The sequence below is a fragment of the Pseudophryne corroboree genome, chromosome 5 (assembly GCF_028390025.1).
Source record: "Pseudophryne corroboree isolate aPseCor3 chromosome 5, aPseCor3.hap2, whole genome shotgun sequence".
NCBI classification, from domain to species: Eukaryota; Metazoa; Chordata; class Amphibia; order Anura; family Myobatrachidae; genus Pseudophryne; species Pseudophryne corroboree.
In genome coordinates, this window is record NC_086448.1 from 676902085 (window position 1) to 676926578 (window position 24494).

At 46.4% G+C, this 24494-nt stretch overlaps 1 long non-coding RNA gene across 1 annotated transcript in view; it reads right to left on the bottom strand.

The window, feature by feature from the left end:
• LOC134928247 (uncharacterized) overlaps positions 1-21387 on the bottom strand; it is a 115080-nt gene extending 93693 nt beyond the window's left edge. Inside the window, exons 1-2 of the long non-coding RNA XR_010177869.1 lie at positions 21263-21387; positions 20203-20341 (exon numbers count right to left, since the gene is read on the bottom strand). This is a non-coding gene — a long non-coding RNA (uncharacterized LOC134928247). The remainder of the gene's footprint in view (positions 1-20202; positions 20342-21262) is intronic.
• Between the last annotated feature and the right edge of the window lie 3107 nt (positions 21388-24494).

The window sequence follows — 24494 nt, forward strand, 5'->3', positions numbered from 1 at the left end:
ATTACCTCCCCCTACATCCTGCACCCTCACAATCCCGAAGGTCAGGATCATTTCAATTGTGATTTCATGTTATATTGATGGCAGCACAAGTCTGGTTCATTCTACAGTAATATACAATTTGACTTGAATATTTGATATTTTTGTATGAGACTGTGGTTTAACTCATATACTTAGTCCCTCTGGTTATTTAGTAATTGAGATTGTAAATTGACAACACTGTAATTCTTGATAGTTAATAAGAATTCAGACAACTGTCTATAACAAATTGTTAAGATGTGGTAAAACTATTAACTACATTGCTATACTGTCAATATACTTGTTGTACTATTGATCCCGTCTATGATCATATAGTGGTTTTAACCACATAAAGGAATATCTAAGACATATTGTCACACTATGTAGATTTCACACCTTGTATCTTCATGACAGACTTGAGTGACTAATAAATACAAAATGAATGGTACTACTCACTGTGAGGGATACCTATGTTAATAGGTTGCTGTGACACAATTACTTAATCCAGACAGCATTGCCCTACTGTACACAATCGTCTCTGGCCTCCAGCCTCCCCTCACTAGCCTACCCGGTCGCTTGCCTACGGAAAAAAAACAGGCAGGATTACCCGTGCTGTCTCAGCGAATGGCAGGGCAATCGCCTCCAGCCTACAGCCTCCCCTCGCTAGCCAGCCCAGTCACGCACCTACAAATAAACCAGGCAGGATTGCCCTACCGTCCATGGCACATGGCAGGGCAATCGCCTCCAGGCTATAGCCTCCACAACACTAGCAGGTCCAGTTACGCGCCAAGAGAGAAAAAAACAAAACCAGGCAGGATTGCCCGGCCATTCTGGTGAACACCAAGTCAATTGCCTTTGGCCTCCCCTCCCTAGCCAACCCAGTCACAGGCCTTCAAAATAAAAACAGGTAAGATTGGCCTGCCATCAATGCAGACAGCAGTGTAATCACCTGCGGAATCCAGCCTGCCCTCACTAGCCAGACTAGACACGCGTCTGCATAAAAAACAGGCAGGATAGCCATGACATCTGGGCAGACGGTAGGGCAATTGCCTCCAGATTCCATCCTCCCCTCACTAGCCGTCCCAGTCACACACATACAGAAAAAAAATCTGTCAGGATTACCCTGAAGTCAGAGCAGACAGCAGGGCGATCGCCTCCGGCCTCCATCCTCCCATCACTAGCCAGCCCAGTCACACACCTACAAAAATACAGACAGGATTGCCCTGCCATCCAGGTGGAAGGCAGGGCAATCGCCTACTGGCTCCAGCCTCCCCTCATTAGCCAGCCCAGTCATGCATTGACAGAATAAAAACTGGAATGCCCAGCCGTACAGGCGCACCAAGGCAGCCTTCCCTCACTAGCCGGCCTAGACACACGCCTACAGTAAAAAGAGGCAGGATTGACCTGCCATCTGGGTGGACAGTAGAGCAATTGCATCAGGACCCCAGCCATCCCTCCCTAGCCAGCCCAGTCACAGACCTTGAGAATAAAAACAGCAGGATTGCCCTGCTGTCCAAGCGAATGGCAGGGCAATCGCTTCTGGCCTCCAGCCTCCCCTCACTGGCAGGCCCAGTCACATACCTACAGAAAAAAACAGGCAGGATTGCCCTGCTGTCCAAGCAAATGGCAGGGCAATTGCCTCCGGCCTCCCCTCACTGCCAGGCCCAGTCACACACCTACAGAAAAAAAACAGGCAGGATTTCCATGACGTCCATGTGTACAGCAGGGCAAACGCCTCTGGCCTCCCCTCACTAGCCGGCACAGCAACGTGCCTACAGAAAAAAAAACACGTAGTATTACCCTGCCTCCAGCCTCCTCTCACTAGCTGGCCAAGTTACGCACCTACAAAAAAACAAACAGGATTGCCCTATTGTCCAGGTGGGACAGCAGGGCAATCGCCTCTTTCCTCCAGCCTCCCCTCACTAGCCGGCCTTGTCCCATGCATACAAAAAAAAGCAGGCAGGGTTGCCCTGCCTTCCATTTGGATGGCAGGTATATAGCCACTAGCCTCCTGCCTCCCCTCACTAACCGGTCCAGTCATGTGCCTACATAAAAATCAATTAGGATTGCCCTGCCTTCCGTTCGGACGGCAGGACAATTGCCTCCACCTGACAGCTTCCCACACTAGCCAGCCTAATTATGCTCAAGGGTTATTTATTTCCGGCCATACTGATAAGCAGCTCCCATTGGTGGTAAGTGCTGTCATACAGCGCTTTTGTTGCTGATTAGTCAGTTGTTACGATTTAATCCTTTTGTACCCTGAAATTGAATTGCCCTGATGAAGCTTTGAGCAAAATGTGCATAGACATTATGCGGCGTCATGATTATGAGCGCTGTGGTGTTTTTCTAGACATGTCTCAGATGTATAATAAACATTGTTCGACATTAATGATACTACACAGCTACATTGCTAACACTACATTGTACTTGAGTAATTACAGCTTAATAATTACCTAAAGCTTTGGATGTATATGTTGCTAAATAATTAGACATTGGTTCACTGTGGCCATTTATGTACTATTAATGATCACTAGATTATCTTGGCGGTCCAAGATAAGAACTCACTAATTATTCGCACAGTGGAATTAAAAGTGAATATGAGAATATATGACTAAAATATAAATAATACATATTTCAGTCCACCATGTGGGATGTAGTTATGTGACAGGCGACCAGGAGACCGCCGGTCACATTACCTCCCCCTACATCCTGCACCGTCACAATCTTGATGGTCGGGATCATTTCAATTGTGATTTGATGTTATATTGTTGTAGCACAAGTCTGGTTCATTGTACAGTAATATACAATTTGACTTGAATATTTGATATGTTTGTATGAGACTGAGGTTTAACTCATATACTTAGTCCCTCTTGTTGTTTAATTTATACCCCTTTTCCACTAACTTTTTAAAACGCGGCTAAATGTGCGGGGGCGCGCAATTACCCGTGTTTTTTCCTAGTGGAAAAGGGTCCCCCGGCAAGTGATCCGGGAATCCTACTCGGGTAGCTTGCCGGGTTGAACACGTGTTCAACCCGGTTAGCTATGTAGTGTGAACGGGAGCCGTGTCGAGGCGACACAGCTCCCGTTCACAGTGTATGGGAGGGCGGCGCTGGGAGATCATGTGAGCCTGTAGCTCAACAGAGATCTGGGAGGGGGGAGGCATGAGCATATCCCTGCTTTTGAATCTGCAAGGACTGAGACGCCCGCTTGCATCGTCCGTAGGAGCTGAGATACTGAATAATGCTTCCTTAGATGTCACCTTCAGTTGAACCATCTGAGTACGGCCTCCTATGTGACCCTATGGCAGGTGCAGTGTCTTCTTCTGAGTACGGCCTCCTGTGTGATCCCTATGGTAGGTGCAGTGTCTTCGTTTGAGTACGGCCTTCTATGTGATCCATATGGCAGGTGCAGTGTCTCTGTCCGAGTACGGCCTCCTGTGTGACCCTATGGCAGGTGCAGTGTCTCCGTCTGAGTATGGCCCCTATGTGACCCTATGACAGGTGCAGTGTCTCCGTCTGAGTACAGGCTCCTATGTGAGCCCTATGGCAGGTGCAGTGTCTCCGTCTGAGTACGGCCTCCTATGTGAGCAGTCAGGCGTCTGTGTACACATCCACTGTCACTGATACTCCCTTATCATGTCCACAAGACTGATCATCTCTGTGTGTGTGCTACAACCCCTTCTTGTCAGCTTTAGAGAAAAGTACTCTACAGTGCCCCAACAAAGAGAGTACTTTTCTCTAAATCTATACTTTATACTCTTAATTACTCTCAGGGGAGCGCCTTCAATATTGATAGCTTTATCTGTACCTATTGGGCTGTGAACAAAAATCTGTGAGCCAATGTTTTTTTTCAATGTGAGGCATACAGCAGCATTTTCTCGCACTAACAATGTCTTTGCACGTTATTGGATTGACCCCTAAGATTGGTGGTGGTATAATCTGCTAAGGGGCACCAGAAAAAATCTTGCTTAGGGCACCAAATTGGTCAGGGTCGGCTGTTTCTCAATATACTCGCTAAACTATTGAACCCATCTATGATTATGTGGTGGTTTTAACCACATAAAGGAATATCTAATACTTATTGTCACACTGTGTAGATTTCACTCCTTATATCTTCATGACATACTTGAGTGACTAATAAATAAAAAATGAATGGTATTACTCACTGTGAGGGATACCTATGTTAATAGGTTGCTGTGACACAATTACTTGATCCAAGTCTGCCGCTGTATCGGGCAAATCTGCCCTTATCAATATCCTGTCACTAACCTTATGTGAGTACCATGGGGGTAATTCCAAGTTGATCGCAGCAGGAAATTTTTTAGTAGTTGGGCAAAACCATGTGCACTGCAGGGGGGGCAAATATAACATGTGCAGATAGAGTTAGATTTGGGTGGGTTATTTTGTTTCTGTGCAGGGTAAATACTGGCTGCTTTATTTTTACACTGCAATTTAGATTGCAGATTTAACTCACCACACCCAAATCTATCTCTCTCTGCACATGTTATATCTGCCTCCCCTGCAGTGCACATGGTTTTGCCCAACTGCTAACAAAAATCCTGCTGGGATCAACTTGCAATTACCCCCCATATCTCCTTCTACCGATGAGCTGTGCATTGCTAGGGCCCTGGATGTGAATGAGTGAGCAAAAACAGCACAGCTCTGATCTAGGCAGTCACCATTATGACATCACAACATGACCTCACAGACCCCACCAGACAGGCCAGGACTGGTTGTTTGTGGTTTGAGGCTCATTATGACATCACAGCTGTTGTCTTTTGCATGACTGACCTCAGGGAAATGTGATTTTACTCCTTATTTTAAATTATAACATTCACATTAAAATCATATTTATTATTTTTATGACACTTATGTACATCAATATTAATGATCACTAGATTAACTTGGCGGTCCACACTTACAGGACCAAGAACTCACTAATTACTCACACGGTGGAATTGTAAGTGATTATGAGAATATATGACTGAAATATAAATAATACATATTTCAGTCCACCATGTATATAGGAGATACTTTTAGACAATTAGAGTGAGTCAATTAGTAAGTATATATGTAGACCACATTGTAATGACATAAGTAATTATCTCCTTACTTTATAATAATATACAGTATGTTATTTAAGTGGCTTTTACTTTTTATTTATGCATTATGTGTTGCTGTTTTCTTTGTTTTCATTATTGTACAGTATGTCCTGAAGTGACTGTCTCTCTTCAACAATCTACTGGAGATACATGGCACAGATATACAGTGTTAGGGTCCAGAGAGTTCCAAAAGGGAAAAAATGTGGCACATACTTATGTATTTGAGATTTTCATTGGCACAACGGGAGACCACCATCACTGACAAATGATTTGCAAGTACAGGAGAAAGCTCCTATGACTTATTCCACTAATAACAGCAATATATCAGAGGAGCTTTTGATGTGGAAAATTGCAGAAAAGTAAAAATACGTCTTTAGTGTTACTGTTTAGTAATGGGGAAGCGTATTGGAAAACCAAACAGTCCACCACACACAACATCATAAAAAATGAGCAGTAGAAATTATTTTAAAAGTCTTCTGGCATGCAACTGCAGGTACTGTATACTAAACTAAAATAGAACTAGTACATATAATGTTTAACACAACACTTGTATAGAGTTTAGAATACAGTTTATATGTATACTTTTCCTGTGTGTGGGCTAGGGAAGAAAACTGTTAAGATTGATTCAGAACTTCATTAGTGATGAGCGGGTTCGGTTTCTCCGAAACCGAACCCCCCGAACTTCACCTTTTTCACACGGGTCCGAGGCAGGTTCGAACCTGCCCGCCTTGCTCGGCTAACCCGAGCGTGCCCGAACGTCATCATCCCGCTGTCGGATTCTCACGAGATTTGGATTCTATATAAGCAGCCGCGCGTCGCCGCCATTTTCACTCGTGCATTGGAGATGATAGGGAGAGGACGTGGCTGGCGTCCTCTCCGTTTATTGTAGAAGTTGATTGGTTTACTTTATTTCTTATTTGTGGGGAGGATTGGGGAGCAGCCAGAGCTGGATTAAGGCATCAGGGGGCCCGGGGTACTAAAGACAGGGGGGCCCTAAGGTGTAAATGTAAAATTATAATATATATATATATATAATAAGAATTTACTTACCGATAATTCTATTTCTCGGAGTCCGTAGTGGATGCTGGGGTTCCTGAAAGGACCATGGGGAATAGCGGCTCCGCAGGAGACAGGGCACAAAAAGTAAAGCTTTACGATCAGGTGGTGTGTACTGGCTCCTCCCCCTATGACCCTCCTCCAAGCCTCAGTTAGGTACTGTGCCCGGACGAGCGTACACAATAAGGAAGGATTTTGAATCCCGGGTAAGACTCATACCAGCCACACCAATCACACTGTACAACCTGTGATCTGAACCCAGTTAACAGTATGATAACAGCGGAGCCTCTGAAAAGATGGCTCACAACAATAATAACCCGATTTTTGTAACTATGTACAAGTATTGCAGACAATCCGCACTTGGGATGGGCGCCCAGCATCCACTACGGACTCCGAGAAATAGAATTATCGGTAAGTAAATTCTTATTTTCTCTATCGTCCTAGTGGATGCTGGGGTTCCTGAAAGGACCATGGGGATAATACCAAAGCTCCCAAACGGGCGGGAGAGTGCGGATGACTCTGCAGCACCGAATGAGAGAACTCCAGGTCCTCCTTAGCCAGGGTATCAAATTTGTAGGATTTTACAAACGTGTTTGCCCCTGACTAAATAACCGCTCGGCAAAGTTGTAAAGCCGAGACCCCTCGGGCAGCCGCCCAAGATGAGCCCACCTTCCTTGTGGAATGGGCATTTACATATTTTGGCTGTGGCAGGCCTGCCACAGAATGTGCAAGCTGAATTGTATTACACATCCAACTAGCAATAGTCTGCTTTGAAGCAAGAGCACCCAGTTTGTTGGGTGCATACAGGATAACAGCAAGTCAGTTTTCCTGACTCCAGCCGTCCTGGAACATATTTTCAGGGCCCTGACAACATCTAGCAACTTGGAGTCCTCCAAGTCCCTAGTAGGTGCAAGGCACCACAATAAGCTGGTTCAGGTGAAACACTGACACCACCTTAGGGAGAGAACTGGGGACGAGTCCGCAGCTCTGCCCTGTCCGAATGGACAAACAGATATGGGCTTTTTTGAGAAAAAACCACCAATTTGACACTCGCCTGGTCCAGGCCAGGGCCAAGAGCATGGTCACTTTTCATGTGAGATGCTTCAAATCCACAGATTTGACTGGTTTTAAACCAATGTGATTTGAGGAATCCCAGAACTACGTTGAGATCCCACAGTGCCACTGGAGGCACAAAAGGGGGTTGTATATGCAATACTCCCTTGACAAACTTCTGGACTTCAGGAACTGAAGCCAATTCTTTCTGGAAGAAAATCGACAGGGCCGAAATTTGAACCTTAATGGACCCCAATTTGCGGCCCATAGACACTCCTGTTTGCAGGAAATGCAGGAAACGACCGAGTTGAAATTTCTTTGTGGGGCCATCCTGGCCTCACACCACGCAACATATTTTCGCCACATGTGGTGATAATGTTGTGCGGTCACCTCCTTTCTGGCTTTGACCAGGGTAGGAATGACCTCTTCCGGAATGCCTTTTTCCCTTAGGATCCGGCGTTCCACCGCCATGCCGACAAACGCAGCTGCGGTAAGTCTTGGAACAGACATGGTACTTGCTGAAGCAAATCCCTTCTTAGCAGCAGAGGCCATAAGACCTCTGTAAGCATCTCTTGAAGTTCCGGGTACCAAGTCCTTCTTGGCCAATCCGGAGCCATGAGTATAGTTCTTACTCCTCTACGTCTTATAATTCTCAGCACCTTAGGTATGAGAAGCAGAGGAGGGAACACATACACCGACTGGTACACCCACGGTGTTACCAGAACGTCCACAGCTATTGCCTGAGGGTCTCTTGACCTGGCGCAATACCTGTCCCGTTTTTTGTTCAGACGGGACGCCATCATGTCCACCTTTGGTATTTCCCAACGGTTTACAATCATGTGGAAAAAACTTCCCGATGAAGTTTCCACTCTCCCGGGTGGAGGTCGTGCCTGCTGAGGAAGTCTGCTTCCCAGTTTCCATTCCCGGGATGAAACACTGCTGACAGTGCTATCACATGATTTTCCGCCCAGCGAAAAGTCCTTGCAGTTTTTGCCATTGCCCTCCTGCTTCTTGTGTCGCCCTGTCTGTTTACGTGGGCGACTGCCGTGATGTTTTTCCCACTGGATCAATACCGGCTGACCTTGAAGCAGAGGTCTTGCTAAGCTTAGAGCATTATAAATTTACCCTTAGCTCCAGTATATTTATGTGGAGAAAAGTCTCCAGACTTGATCACACTCCCTGGAAATTTTTTCCTTGTGTGACTGCTCCCCAGCCTCTCGGGCTGGGCTCCGTGGTCACCAGCATCCAATCCTGAATGCCGAATCTGCGGCCCTCTAGAAGATGAGCACTCTATAACCACCACAGGAGAGACACCCTTGTCCTTGGATATAGGGTTATCCGCTGATGCATCTGAAGATGCGATCCGGACCATTTGTCCAGCAGATCCCACTGAAAAGTTCTTGCGTGAAATCTGCCGAATGGAATTGCTTCGTAGGGAGCCACCAGTTTTACCAGGACCCTTGTGCAATGATGCACTGTTTTTAGGAGGTTCCTGACTAGCTCGGATAACTCCCTGGCTTTCTCTTCCGGGAGAAACACCTTTTTCTGGACTGTGTCCAGAATCATCCCTAGGCACAGCAGACGTGTCGTCGGGATCAGCTGCGATTTTGGAATATTTAGAATCCACCCGTGCTGTTGTAGCAGTATCCGAGATAGTGCTACTCCGACCTCCAACTGTTCCCTGGACTATGCCCTTATCAGGAGATCGTCCAAGTAAGGGATAATTAAGACGCCTTTTCTTCGAAGAAGAATCATCATTTCGGCCATTACCTTGGTAAAGACCCGGGGTGCCGTGGACAATCCAAACGGCAGCGTCTGAAACTGATAGTGACAGTTCTGCACCACGAACCTGAGGTACCCTTAGTGAGAAGGGCAAATTTGGGACATAGAGGTAAGCATCCCTGATGTCCCGGGACACTATATAGTCCCCTTCTTCCTGGTTCGTTATCACTGCTCTGAGTGACTCCATCTTGATTTGAACCTTTGTAAGTGTTCAAAAAATTTTTAGAATAAGTCTCACCTAGCCTTCTGGCTTCAGTACCACAATATAGTGTGGAATAATACCCCTTTTCTTGTAGTAGGAGAGGTAATTTAATTATCACCTGCTGGGAATACAGCTTGTGAATTTTTTCCCATACTGCCTCCTTGTCGGAGGGAGACCTTGGTAAAGCAGACTTCAGGAGCCTGCGAAGGGGAAACGTCTCGACATTCCAATCTGTACCCCTGGGATACTACTTGTAGGATCCAGGGGTCCTGTACGGTCTCAGCGCCATGCTGAGAACTTGTCAGAAGCGGTGGAACGCTTCTGTTCCTGGGAATGGGCTGCCTGCTGCAGTCTTCTTCCCTTTCCTCTATCCCTGGGCAGATATGATCTTATAGGGACGAAAGGACTGAGGCTCAAAAGACGGTGTCTTTTTCTGCAGAGATGTGACTTAGGGTAAAAACGGTGGATTTTCCAGCAGTTGCCGTGGCCACCAGGTCCGATGGACCGACCCCAAATAACTCCTCTTCCTTTATACGGCAATACACCTTTGTGCCGTTTGGAATCTGCATCACCTGACCACTGTCGTGTCCATAACATCTTCTGGCAGATATGGACATCGCATTTACTCTTGATGCCAGAGTGCAAATATCCCTCTGTGCATCTCGCATATATAGAAATGCATCCTTTAAATGCTCTATAGTCAATAAAATACTGTCCCTGTCAAGGGTATCAATATTTTTAGTCAGGGAATCCGACCAAGCCACCCCAGCTCTGCACATCCAGGCTGAGGCGATCGCTGGTCGCAGTATAACACCAGTATGTGTGTATATACTTTTTATGATATTTTCCAGCCTCCTGTCAGCTGGTCCTTGAGGACGGCCCTATCTATAGACGGTACCGCCACTTGTTTTGATAAGCGTGTGAGCGCCTTAGCCACCCTAAGGGGTGTTTCCCAACGCGCCCTAACTTCTGGCGGGAAAGGGTATACCGCCCCTAATTTTCTATCGGGGGGAACCCACGCATCATCACACACTTTATTTAATTTATCTGATTCAGGAAAAACTACGGTAGTTTTTTCACATCCCACATAATACCCTCCTTTGTGGTACTTGTAGTATCAGAAATATGTAACACCTCCTTCATTGCCTTTAACGTGTGGCCCTAATAAGGAATACGTTTGTTTATTCACCGTCGACACTGGATTCAGTGTCCCTGTCTGTGTCTGTGTCGACCGACTAAAGTAAACGGGCGTTTTAAAACCCCTGACGGTGTTTTTGAGACGTCTGGACCGGTACTAATTGTTTGTCGGCCGTCTCATGTCGTCAACCGACCTTGCAGCGTGTTGACATTATCACGTAATTCCCTAAATAAGCCATCCATTCCGGTGTCGACTCCCTAGAGAGTGACATCACCATTACAGGCAATTGCTCCGCCTCCTCACCAACATCGTCCTCATACATGTCGACACACACGTACCGACACACAGCACACACACAGGGAATGCTCTGATAGAGGACAGGACCCACTAGCCCTTTGGAGAGACAGAGGGAGAGTTTGCCAGCACACACCAAAAACGCTATAATTATATAGGGACAACCTTATATAAGTGTTTTCCCTTATAGCATCTTTATTATATATTTCTAACGCCAAATTAGTGCCCCCCCTCTCTGTTTTAACCCTGTTTCTGTAGTGCAGTGCAGGGGAGAGCCTGGGAGCCTTCCCTCCAGCCTTTCTGTGAGGGAAAATGGCGCTGTGTGCTGAGGAGATAGGCCCCGCCCCTTTTTCGGCGGCCTCGTCTCCCGCTCTTAACGGATTCTGGCAGGGGTTAAATATCTCCATATAGCCTCCGGAGGCTATATGTGAGGTATTTTTAGCCAAAATAGGTTTTCATTTGCCTCCCAGGGCGCCCCCCTCCCAGCGCCCTGCACCCTCAGTGACTGCCGTGTGAAGTGTGCTGAGAGGAAAATGGCGCACAGCTGCAGTGCTGTGCGCTACCTTTAGAAGACTGAGGAGTCTTCTGCCGCCGATTCTGGACCTCTTCTTACTTCAGCATCTGCAAGGGGGCCGGCGGCAAGGCTCCGGTGACCATCCAGGCTGTACCTGTGATCGTCCCTCTGGAGCTGATGTCCAGTAGCCAAGAAGCCAATCCATCCTGCACGCAGGTGAGTTCACTTCTTCTCCCCTAAGTCCCTCGTTGCAGTGATCCTGTTGCCAGCAGGACTCACTGTAAAATAAAAAACCTAAGCTAAACTTTTCTAAGCAGCTCTTTAGGAGAGCCACCTAGATTGCACCCTTCTCGGCCGGGCACAAAAATCTAACTGAGGCTTGGAGGAGGGTCATAGGGGGAGGAGCCAGTACACACCACCTGATCGTAAAGCTTTACTTTTTGTGCCCTGTCTCCTGCGGAGCCGCTATTCCCCATGGTCCTTTCAGGAACCCCAGCATCCACTAGGACGATAGAGATATATATATATATATATATATATATATATATATATATATATATATATACACACTCTGTATCATTTGAACTAAGGGGAGTATCGGGTAGTTTGGGTTAATTACCTATTTCATATATACATACACACATATATACCCATACACACACACACACGCATACATACATATGGGTTGGTCTGATATGCCGGCGGTATCCCAATGATGAAAATCCTGACAGGGGCAAGGTAAGTATACTTACCTTTCCACAATGCCCCGCTAACCCTCCCCCACCTCTGCAGCCTAACCATAACCCTTCCCGGGTGTGCCTAAACCTAACCTTCCCTTCACGCAGCCTGAACCTAAACACCCCCCCCCCACACACACACACCCCACCCGCAGCCTAACCATAACCCTCCCCGGGGATGCCTAAACTAAACCTAATCTCCCTGTACGAGGCTGAAGTTAGCTTCTTATTCGGCCAGCTTCTTATTCACTTCTTATTCAAGCTCCAGCTTCTTATTCACGCTCCAGCTTCTTATTCAGATCATTCAGTTTTGCAAGGGTTAATGTGTCTTGGGCAACACATTTGACGCCTGAAATTCACAGAGTAGGGTCCCTTTCATATGACCCACCTGTATTTTGGCTTGCCAAACGCTGGTTTGGGCATGAAATACGCTGGCAAAGTGGGCACATACACTATAATTCACCATTTTGAATAAGTAGCTGTAGTTTTGCAGGGGTTAACGAGTCTCGGGCAACAATTTTGACACCTGAAATCAATAGAGTCGGGTCACTTGCATATGACCCACATGGATATTGCCTTGCCCAACACTGGTTTGGCCATGAAATACGCTGCCCAAGTGGGCACCTTAACACTATCATTTTCTATTATGAATAAGTAGCTGTAGTTTTGCAAGGGTTAACGAGTCTCGGGCAAGAATTTTGACACCAGAAATCAATAGAGTCGGGTCACTTGCATATGACCCACATGGATTTTGCCTTGCCCAACGCTGGTTTTGCCATGAAATACGCTGCCCAAGTGGGCACATTCACAGTATTATGAATTACTAATTTGAATAAGTAGCTGTAGTTGTGCAAGGGTTAACGAGTCTCGGGCAACAATTTTGACACCTGAAATCAATAGAGTCGGGTCACTTGCATATGACCCACATGTATTTTGCCTTGCCCAACACTGGTTTGGCCATGAAATAAGTTGCCCAAGTGGGCACCTTAACACTATCATTTTCTATTATGAATAAGTAGCTGTAGTTTTGCAAGGGTTAACGAGTCTCGGGCAACAATTTTGACACCAGAAATCAATAGAGTCGGGTCACTTGCATATGACTCACATGGATTTTGCCTTGCCCAACACTGGTTTGGCCATGAAATACGCTGCCCAAGTGGGCACATACACAGTATTATGAATTACTAATTTGAATAAGTAGCTGTAGTTGTGCAAGGGTTAACGAGTCTCGGGCAAGAATTTTGACACCTGAAATCAACTGAGTCGGGTCACTTGCATATGACCCACATGTATTTTGCCTTGCCCAACACTGGTTTGGGCATGAAATACGTTGCCCAAGTGGGCACCTCAACACTATCATTTTCTATTATGAATAAGTAGCTGTAGTTTTGCAAGGGTTAACGAGTCTCGGGCAACAATTTTGACACCAGAAATCAATAGAGTCGGGTCACTTGCATAAGACCCACATGTATTTTGCCTTGCCCAACACTGGTTTGGGCATGAAATAAGTTGCCCAAGTGGGCACCTTAACACTATCATTTTCTATTATGAATAAGTAGCTGTAGTTTTGCAAGGGTTAACGAGTCTCGGGCAACAATTTTGACAACAGAAATCAATAGAGTCGGGTCACTTGCATATGACCCACATGGATTTTGCCTTGCCCAACACTGGTTTGGGCATGAAATACGCTGCCCAAGTGGGCACATACACAGTATTATGAATTACTAATTTGAATAAGTAGCTGTAGTTGTGCAAGGGTTAACGAGTCTCGGGCAAGAATTTTGACACCTGAAATCAACTGAGTCGGGTCACTTGCATATGACCCACATGTATTTTGCCTTGCCCAACACTGGTTTGGCCATGAAATAAGTTGCCCAAGTGGGCACATACACAGTATTATGAATTACTAATTTGAATAAGTAGCTGTAGTTGTGCAAGGGTTAACGATTTTCGGGCAAGAATTTTGACACCTGAAATCAACTGAATCTGGTCACTTGCATATGACCCACATGTATTTTGCCTTGCCCAACACTGGTTTGGGCATGAAATACGTTGCCCAAGTGGGCACCTTAACACTATCATTTTCTATTATGAATAAGTAGCTGTAGTTTTGCAAGGGTTAACGAGTCTCGGGCAACAATTTTGACACCAGAAATCAATAGAGTCCGGTCACTTGCATATGACCCACATGGATTTTGCCTTGCCCAACGCTGGTTTTGCCATGAAAAACGCTGCCCAAGTGGGCACATTCACAGTATTATGAATTACTAAATTGAATAAGTAGCTGTAGTTTTGCAAGGGTTAACGAGTCTCGGGCAAGAATTTTGACACCTGAAATCAATAGAGTCGTGTCACTTGCATATGACCCACGTGGATTTTGCCTTGCCCAACACTGGTTTGGGCATGAAATACGCTGCCCAAGTGGGCACCTTAACACTCTCATTTTCTATTATGAATAAGTAGCTGTAGTTGTGCAAGGGTTAACGAGTCTCGGGCAAGAATTTTGACACCTGAAATCAACTGAGTCGGGTCACTTGCATATGACCAACATGGATTTTGTCTTGCCCAACACTGGTTTGGGCATGAAATACGCTGCCCAAGTGGGCACCTTAACACTATCATTTTCTATTATGAATAAGTAGCTGTAGTTTTGCAAGAGTTAACGAGTCTCGGGCAACAATTTTGACACCTGAAATTAATAGAGTCGGGTCACTTGCATATGACCCACATGGATTTTGCCTTGCCCAACACTGGTTTGGGCATGAAATACGTTGCCCAATTGGGCACCTCAACACTATCATTTTCTATTATGAATAAGTAGCTGTAGTTGTGCAAGGGTTAACGAGTCTCGGGCAAGAATTTTGACACCTGAAATCAACTGAGTCGGGTCACTTGCATATGACCCACATGTATTTTGCCTTGCCCAACACTGGTTTGGGCATGAAATAAGTTGCCCAGATGGGCACCTTAACACTATCATTTTCTATTATGAATAAGTAGCTGTAGTTTTGCAAGGGTTAACGAGTCTCGGGCAACAATTTTGACACCAGAAATCAATAGAGTCGGGTCACTTGCATATGACCCACATGGATTTTGCCTTGCCCAACACTGGTTTGGCCATGAAATACGCTGCCCAAGTGGGCACATACACAGTATTATGAATTACTAATTTGAATAAGTAGCTGTAGTTGTGCAAGGGTTAACGAGTCTCGGGCAAGAATTTTGACACCTGAAATCAACTGAGTCGGGTCACTTGCATATGACCCACATGTATTTTGCCTTGCCCAACACTGGTTTGGGCATGAAATAAGTTGCCCAAGTGGGCACCTTAACACTATCATTTTCTATTATGAATAAGTAGCTGTAGTTTTGCAAGGGTTAACGAGTCTCGGGCAACAATTTTGACACCAGAAATCAATAGAGTCGGGTCACTTGCATATGACCCACATGGATTTTGCCTTGCCCAACACTGGTTTGGCCATGAAATACGCTGCCCAAGTGGGCACATTCACAGTATTATGAATTACTAATTTGAATGTGCCCACTTGGGCAGCGTATTTCATGGCAAAACCAGCGTTGGGCAAGGCAAAATCCATGTGGGTCATATGCAAGTGACCCGATTCAGTTGATTTCAGGTTTCAAAATTCTTGCCCGAGACTAGTTAACCCTTGCAAAACTACAGCTACTTATTCATAATAGAAAATGATAGTGTTAAGGTGCCCACTTGGGCAGCGTATTTCATGCCCAAACCAGTGTTGGGCAAGGCAAAATACATGTGGGTCATATGCAAGTGACCCGACTCTATTGATTTCAGGTGTCAAAATTGTTGCCCGAGACTCGTTAACCCTTGCAAAACTACAGCTACTTATTCAAATTAGTAATTCATAATACTGTGAATGTGCCCACTTGGGCAGCGTATTTCATGGCAAAACCAGCGTTGGGCAAGGCAAAATCCATGTGGGTTATATGCAAGTGACCTGATTCAGTTGATTTCAGGTGTCAAAATTCTTGCCCGAGACTCGTTAACCCTTGCAAAACTACAGCTACTTATTCATAATAGAAAATGATAGTGTTAAGGTGCCCACTTGGGCAACTTATTTCATGCCCAAACCAGTGTTGGGCAAGGCAAAATACATGTGGGTCATATGCAAGTGACCCGACTCAGTTGATTTCAGGTGTCAAAATTCTTGCCCGAGACTCGTTAACCCTTGCAAAACTACAGCTACTTATTCAAATTAGTAATTCATAATACTGTGAATGTGCCCACTTGGGCAGCATATTTCATGGCAAAACCAGCGTTGGGCAAGGCAAAATCCATGTGGGTCATATGCAAGTGACCCTATTCAGTTGATTTCAGGTGTCAAAATTCTTGCCCGAGACTAGTTAACCCTGGCAAAACTACAGCTACTTTTTCATAATAGAAAATGATAGTGTTAAGGTGCCCACTAGGGCAGCGTATTTCATGCCCAAACCAGTGTTGGGCAAGGCAAAATCCATGTGGGTCATATGCAAGTGACCCGACTCTATTGATTTCTGGTGTCAAAATTGTTGCCCGAGACTCGTTAACCCTTGCAAAACTACAGCTACTTATTCATAATAGAAAATGAGAGTGTTAAGGTGCCCACTTGGGCAACGTTTTTCATGCCCAAACCAGTGTTGGGCAAGGCAAAATACATGTGGGTCATATGCAAGTGACATGACTCAGTTGATTTCAGGTGTAAAAATTCTTGCCCGAGACTCGTTAACCCTTGCAAAACTACAGCTACTTATTCAAATTAGTAATTCATAATACTGTGAATGTGCCCACTTGGGCAGCGTATTTCATGGCAAAACCAGCGTTGGGCAAGGCAAAATCCATGTGGGTTATATGCAAGTGACCTGATTCAGTTGATTTCAGGTGTCAAAATTCTTGCCCGAGACTCGTTAACCCTTGCAAAACTACAGCTACTTATTCATAATAGAAAATGATAGTGTTAAGGTGCCCACTTGGGCAACTTATTTCATGCCCAAACCAGTGTTGGGCAAGGCAAAATACATGTGGGTCATATGCAAGTGACCCGACTCAGTTGATTTCAGGTGTCAAAATTCTTGCCCGAGACTCGTTAACCCTTGCAAAACTACAGCTACTTATTCAAATTAGTAATTCATAATACTGTGAATGTGCCCACTTGGGCAGCGTATTTCATGGCAAAACCAGCGTTGGGCAAGGCAAAATCCATGTGGGTCATATGCAAGTGACCTGATTCAGTTGATTTCAGGTGTCAAAATTCTTGCCCGAGACTCGTTAACCCTTGCAAAACTACAGCTACTTATTCATAATAGAAAATTATAGTGTTAAGGTGCCAACTTGGGCAACGTATTTCATGCCCAAACCAGTGTTGGGCAAGGCAAAATCCATATGGATCATATGCAAGTAACCCGACTTTATTGATTTCTGGTGTCAAAATTGTTGCCCGAGACTCGTTAACCCTTGCAAAACTACAGCTACTTATTCATAATAGAAAATTATAGTGTTAAGGTGCCCACTTGGGCAATGTATTTCATGCCCAAACCAGTGTTGGGCAAGGCAAAATACATGTGGGTTATATGCAAGTGACCTGACTCAGTTGATTTCAGGTGTCAAAATTCTTGCCCGAGACTCGTTAACCCTTGCAAAACTACAGCTACTTATTCAAATTAGTAATTCATAATACTGTGAATGTGCCCACTTGGGCAGCGTATTTCATGGCCAAACCAGTGTTGGGCAAGGCAATATCCATGTGGGTCATATGCAAGTGACCCGACTCAGTTGATTTCAGGTGTCAAAATTGTTGCCCGAGACTCGTTAACCATTGCAAAATTACAGCTACTTATTCATAATTGAAATTGAGAATGTTAAGGTGCCCACTTGGGCAGCGTATTTCATGCCCAAACCAGTGTTGGGCAAGGCAAAATACATGTGGGTCATATGCAAGTGACCCGACTCTATTGATTTCAGGTGTCAAAATTGTTGCCCGAGACTCGTTAACCATTGCAAAATTACAGCTACTTATTCATAATTGAAATTGAGAGTGTTAAGGTGCCCACTTGGGCAGCGTATTTCATGCCCAAACCAGTGTTGGGCAAGGCAAAATACATGTGGGTCATATGCAAGTGACCCGACTCAGTTGATTTCAGGTGTCAAAATTCTTGCCCGAGACTCGTTAACCCTTGCAAAACTACAGCTACTTATTCAAATTAGTAATTCATAATACTGTGAATGTGCCCACTTGGGCAGCGTATTTCATGGCAAAACCAGCGTTGGGCAAGGCAAAATCCATGTGGGTCATATGCAAGTGACCTGATTCAGTTGATTTCAGGTGTCAAAATTCTTGCCCGAGACTCATTAACCCTTGCAAAACTACAGCTACTTATTCATAATAGAAAATGAGTGTTAAGGTGCCCACTTGGGCAACTTATTTCATGCCCAAACCAGTGTTGGGCAAGGCAAAATACATGTGGGTCATATGCAAGTGACCCGACTCAGTTGATTTCAGGTGTCAAAATTCTTGCCCGAGACTCGTTAACCCTTGCAAAACTGCAGCTACTTATTCATAATAGAAAATTATAGTGTTAAGGTGCCCACTTGGGCAACGTATTTCATGCCCAAACCAGTGTTGGGCAAGGCAAAATCCATATGGATCATATGCAAGTAACCCGACTTTATTGATTTCTGGTGTCAAAATTGTTGCCCGAGACTCGTTAACCCTTGCAAAACTACAGCTACTTATTCATAATAGAAAATGATAGTGTTAAGGTGCCCACTTGGGCAATGTATTTCATGCCCAAACCAGTGTTGGGCAAGGCAAAATACATGTGGGTTATATGCAAGTGACCTGACTCAGTTGATTTCAGGTGTCAAAATTCTTGCCCGAGACTCGTTAACCCTTGCAAAACTACAGCTACTTATTCAAATTAGTAATTCATAATACTGTGAATGTGCCCACTTGGGCAGCGTATTTCATGGCCAAACCAGTGTTGGGCAAGGCAATATCCATGTGGGTCATATGCAAGTGACCCGACGCTATTGATTTCAGGTGTCAAAATTGTTGCCCGAGACTCGTTAACCCTTGCAAAACTACAGCTACTTATTCATAATAGAAAATGAGAGTGTTAAGGTGCCCACTTGGGCAACGTGTTTCATGCCCAAACCAGTGTTGGGCAAGGCAAAATACATGTGGGTCATATGCAAGTGACCCGACTCAGTTGATTTCAGGTGTCAAAATTGTTGCCCGAGACTCGTTAACCATTGCAAAATTACAGCTACTTATTCATAATTGAAATTGAGAGTGTTAAGGTGCCCACTTGGGCAGCGTATTTCATGCCCAAACCAGTGTTGGGCAAGGCAAAATACATGTGGGTCATATGCAAGTGACCCGACTCTATTGATTTCAGGTGTCAAAATTGTTGCCCGAGACTCGTTAACCCTTGCAAAACTACAGCTACTTATTCAAATTAGTAATTCATAATACTGTGTATGTGCCCACTTGGGCAGCGTATTTCATGGCCAAACCAGTGTTGGGCAAGGCAAAATCCATGTGGGTCATATGCAAGTGACCCGACTCAGTTGATTTCAGGTGTAAAAATTGTTGCCCGAGACTCGTTAACCCTTGCAAAACTACAGCTACTTATTCAAAATGGTGAATTATAGTGTATGTGCCCACTTTGCCAGCGTATTTCATGCCCAAACCAGCGTTGGGCAAGCCAAAATACAGGTGGGTCATATGAAAGGGACCCTACTCTGTGAATTTCAGGCATCAAATGTGTTGCCCAAGACTCATTAACCCTTGCAAAACTGAATGATCTGAATAAGAAGCTGGAGCTTGAATAAGAAGTGAATAAGAAGCTGGCCGAATAAGAAGCTAACTTCAGCCTCGTTCTCCCTGTAGCCTAAACCTAGCCACCTCTCCAAAGCCTGACCCTAACTCCTCCCCCCACCACCATGGATTACTTCTCCGGTGGCCCAGCAAACACTCGTTCGGGTTTCCAGTGGTCGGGGTTCCTAGCACTGCCAGGATCCTGACCTGATCCCATACATATATATACACACACACACACATATATATACATACTAACATATATCTTCTAAAGGACAGGTAATGCCACTCACAGGTCCTGCGAGACCTGTGAGTGCCGTTCTCTGTCATTTAGAAGTTTTAGATAGATAGATAGATAGATAGATAGATAGATAGATAGATAGATAGATAGATAGATAGATAGATAGATAGATAGAACTCAGAGCCTAACTTTAAATATAAAGCCTAACTTAAAAAAAAAAAAATCCTGACTTACAAACATAACAGGAGAGTGGGAGCTTGAATGTTCCTCTCCTTCTCTGTAGTGCACCCCGCCAGCACTAATCCCCACACGCTGCCAGGGAACTTCCTCCTTTCAGCCTGAGTCTGCAGCTTGACTTCCTCCTATTGGGCGGCTGCAAGGGCAAACGCAGGATTTACTGGGGGGGTTTCCATGTTGCACACATATGCACATTGCAGACACATATATTGCACACACACACACATTGTACACGCATACAAAGCACACCATACTTACTGACTTGTAGTACGCCACATATATACACATTGTACACACAGCACACCACACAAATAAACACTGCACACACATACATAGCACACCACACACAAACACACACACACATATTGCACACACAGGGCGGGATGTACTATCACTGATGGCGGGTCATTGACGGTCATCGCAATGATGCTAATCGCATATGTACTAACATATGCGATTAGTATCGCAATGCGATGCCAGGGGTGCCCTGCGGTCAGTGGTAGTCCCGAGCAGAGCTGTAACTACCTATGGGCGAGAGGGGCTTTGCACACAGCGCAATGCGCTGTGGGGCGGAAAAATCTCAGCAGGCACCCGCCGGGCCACGCTAAACTACCACCCACCAGCCAGCACCGCCATTTACTGTAGCTACAGTGCTGTCCGAGGAGAGGAGCGCCGGAGTCCCGGCTCCATCCCTCTTTCATTGATGATGCGGGCAGATGGTGGGTTTGTGGTGTGGCTGACGGGTGCACGGCGGCTCTGCCCTGGCTGCTAGCTGTGATTGGAGCTCTCAGCTCAGCTCCGATCGTGCTGCAACAGAGACAGCAGGGGCAGAACAAGCTACAATTAAGTGCCCGCTGCATTATACAAGACAGCCAAGTACTAATGAGTCAGCCTGACTCATTTAGTACACTGGCAGGCGACGTACTAGCCGTCACAATCAGGGAGGAGGTGAAGTAGCTGTCCGGTCCGCCGGAGGAGAGGACTTTTCTATCCCCTTTCCCATCTACCCCTGGGTACAATAGGACACTTTGTGCTGCCTGTAAAGTTGCCAACCTACCAAATGTGCAGCGCTGTGCAGCTGGAGGCTGACCTGTCCCTCCTCTTTCTATACACACAAGCCGGGGTAAGGGGAGGGGGGTCCAACTACTATCCTGTTGCAGCTGCAGGCAGACACTGAGTATGAAGAAGGGGAGTGGCGCGATTCGCGGTTATTAAGGGGGCGGGGCTTAATGCCGTGAAGAGCCCACCCCATGAGAGACTTCTGGCTGTGTTGTAGTGAGTAGCGTAACTATCTAATGCTGGCATCCTTCCTTTCCTTCTCTCTCTGACTGACCTTTCCTTTCTCTTTCTCTTCATAATACTCTCTCTATATCTTGCTCCTCCCTCTCTTCCTCCCTCTCTCTCTCTCCTGACACTCTCTCTCTCTCTCCTGACACTCTCTCTCTCTCTCTCTCACTTCTCTCTCCCCTCTCATCCATTTCTCCCTGACACCCCAGGGCCGTAACTAGGTATGGGCAGATGGTGCCGTGGGCGCATCATCCACATCCACCACCACTGGCCGCCATCAAATGCCTCGCTCCCTGCTATAATATATAATACCAGCATTGCGCCCAGCTCCTTCTATGCCAGACGCATCGCTGCTAATACATTATAGCCGGCAGCTCTGTCTGTGTTACTTGTGTGCTCCCTCCTCTCCTCGACTCCAGCAGCAGTACAAGTCAGCGGCAGGAAGCCGCACCTGGGAGGCCGGGAGCCAGTTGGACGAAGCTGAACAGACTGGCAGCAGCAACTGGGCCGGGTCTGTATGCCGTCACCCGCACAGGGACATCCCCTACCATGATTGCCCGCACTCCCAGGAAGAGGACGCAGACGGGTGAGTGCACTGCTCACTGTCTGCCTACTGTGTAAAAAAGGGGGACTATGCCGCCTAATGTGTAAAAGGGAGCTCTGCCGCAGTACTGTGTAAAAAGGGGACTCTACCTGCCGTAATGTGTAAAAGGGGACTCTACCTGCCGTAATAAGGAGCTATGTGGCCACGCCCCTTCCCCATAAAGCCACACCACTATATTTTTGGCGTACGACTACGCGCTTGCCTTGTTTTGTGTATGGGGGGCGCTGATGCTGATTCTTGCACACAGCGCTGGAATGGCTAGTTACGGCACTGGTCCCGAGGGGAAGCCCTGCAGCTCAGCGCCCACTGCACCCTGACCTCCTGCAGCATGGAGTACGGTCTGATACCCCCTGCCGGCACCCGCCCATCTCCCGTCATATGCTCCTGCGTCCGGTCGCTACCACCATCAGCACCCGGAACCTCGGCACTACAAGCAGCTGTGTGGCTGGGGCAGGGTGTCAGGCAGCTGCAGGAAGCACGGAGTGCACCGGCTTCCGGAGGACGGGGAGGAGGAATAGGAGGACCCCCACCAGCTGCTGCAGGAGCTTGGAGGCGGGTGAGGATCCTGGAGCAGGCTGCAGGACACTGGTGAGAGAGGGGTCAGCGTTTGGCGGCGAGGGCGGTGGATTGCGGAAAGAAGCTCATAGGCTTCTATAGGGTATCGCCATAAAAAGATGGCGATACCCTCCGCACCGATATGTGGGCGGCTGGGTCTAGGGGGTTTTACCGCATTTTTCCCTTTGTACATCCCGCCCACTGCATACCACAAACAAACATAGCACACCATACTCCTACACAATGCACATACACATATCACACTATACACGTACATAGTACACCATACACATTGCACACACAGCACACCACACATACAGTGCACACAAATACATAGCACACCCCACACACATATTCTCACCATACGCATTGCACACACGCATACATAGTACAGTACACCACATACACATTAACCCCAAGGCAGAGTGGCTCCGGAAGACACAACTCAGCAACCCCGGGTCAGCAGGTCTCACACGGAACTGCCTAGGAGGGGCTGACGCTGCAGCTCCCCCTACAGTCAGACAGCCAGCCTCTTTGTCAGTGTGATGAGCAGGCAGCTGCACGTTACTGACACAGCTGCCTGCGCTCCACACTGTCTCGTCCCTCTCCTTCCCCAAAAGAATCATCAGTGAGGATGGATCGGCGGGCAGGCCCCTGCGTGCGCTGCACTGAGCCATCGCTCAGTAAGCTCTGCAGTGGGGAGGGGAGCGCAATGCCCCGCAGTGCAGTGCCGCTGATCAGATCGGATTAGAGTTCTGATCTCCGGCGAGTGGAGGGGGGCCCTTTTCTGACAGGGGGGCCCGGGGTACTTAACCCCGGAGCCCCCCGTTAATCCGGCTCTGGGAGCAGCTGTTAGGAGGAGTACAGTGCAGAGTTTTGCTGATAAGTGACCACCAGTTTTTATCCGTTCTCTGCCTGAAAAAAATGCTCCATACCATATCTGTGCTCAGTGTGCTGCATGGTATATCTGTGCTGAGTGCTCACACTGCTTAATTGTGGGGACTGGGGAGCAGCTATAGCAGGAGTACAGTGCAGAGTTTTGCTGACAGTGACCACCAGTATACGTTGTCTGCCTGAAAAACACTCCATATCTGTGCTCACAGTGTGCTGCTTTATTGTGGGGACTGGGGACCACCAGTATAATTAATATTATATAGGAGTAGTACAGTGCAGTGTGCACTGCTGTACCTACCTCTGTGTTGTCACTCGTCATCCATTAAGTATACTATCCATCTGCATTGTATACCTGTGGTGCATTTTAGACAGTTTTGCAGTTTGCAGACAGTGTCCACCAGTATACTATATATAGCAGTACGGTAGGCCACTGCTGTGTACCTACCTCTGTGTCGTCACTCGTCATCCATTAAGTATACTATCCATCTACATTCTATACCTGTGGTGCATTTTAGACAGTTTTGCAGTTTGCTGACAGTGTCCACCAGTATACTATATATAGCAGTACGGTAGGCCACTGCTGTGTACCTACCTCTGTGTCGTCACTCGTCATCCATTAAGTATACTATCCATCTACATTCTATACCTGTGGTGCATTTTAGACAGTTTTGCAGTTTGCTGACAGTGTCCACCAGTATACTATATATAGCAGTACGGTAGGCCACTGCTGTGTACCTACCTCTGTGTCGTCACTCGTCATCCATTAAGTATACTATCCATATACATTCTATACCTGTGGTGCATTTTAGACAGTTTTGCAGTTTGCGGACAGTGTCCACCAGTATACTATATATAGCAGTACGGTAGGCCACTGCTGTGTAACTACCTCTGTGGCGTCACTCGTCATCCATTAAGTATACTATCCATCTACATTCTATACCTGTGGTGC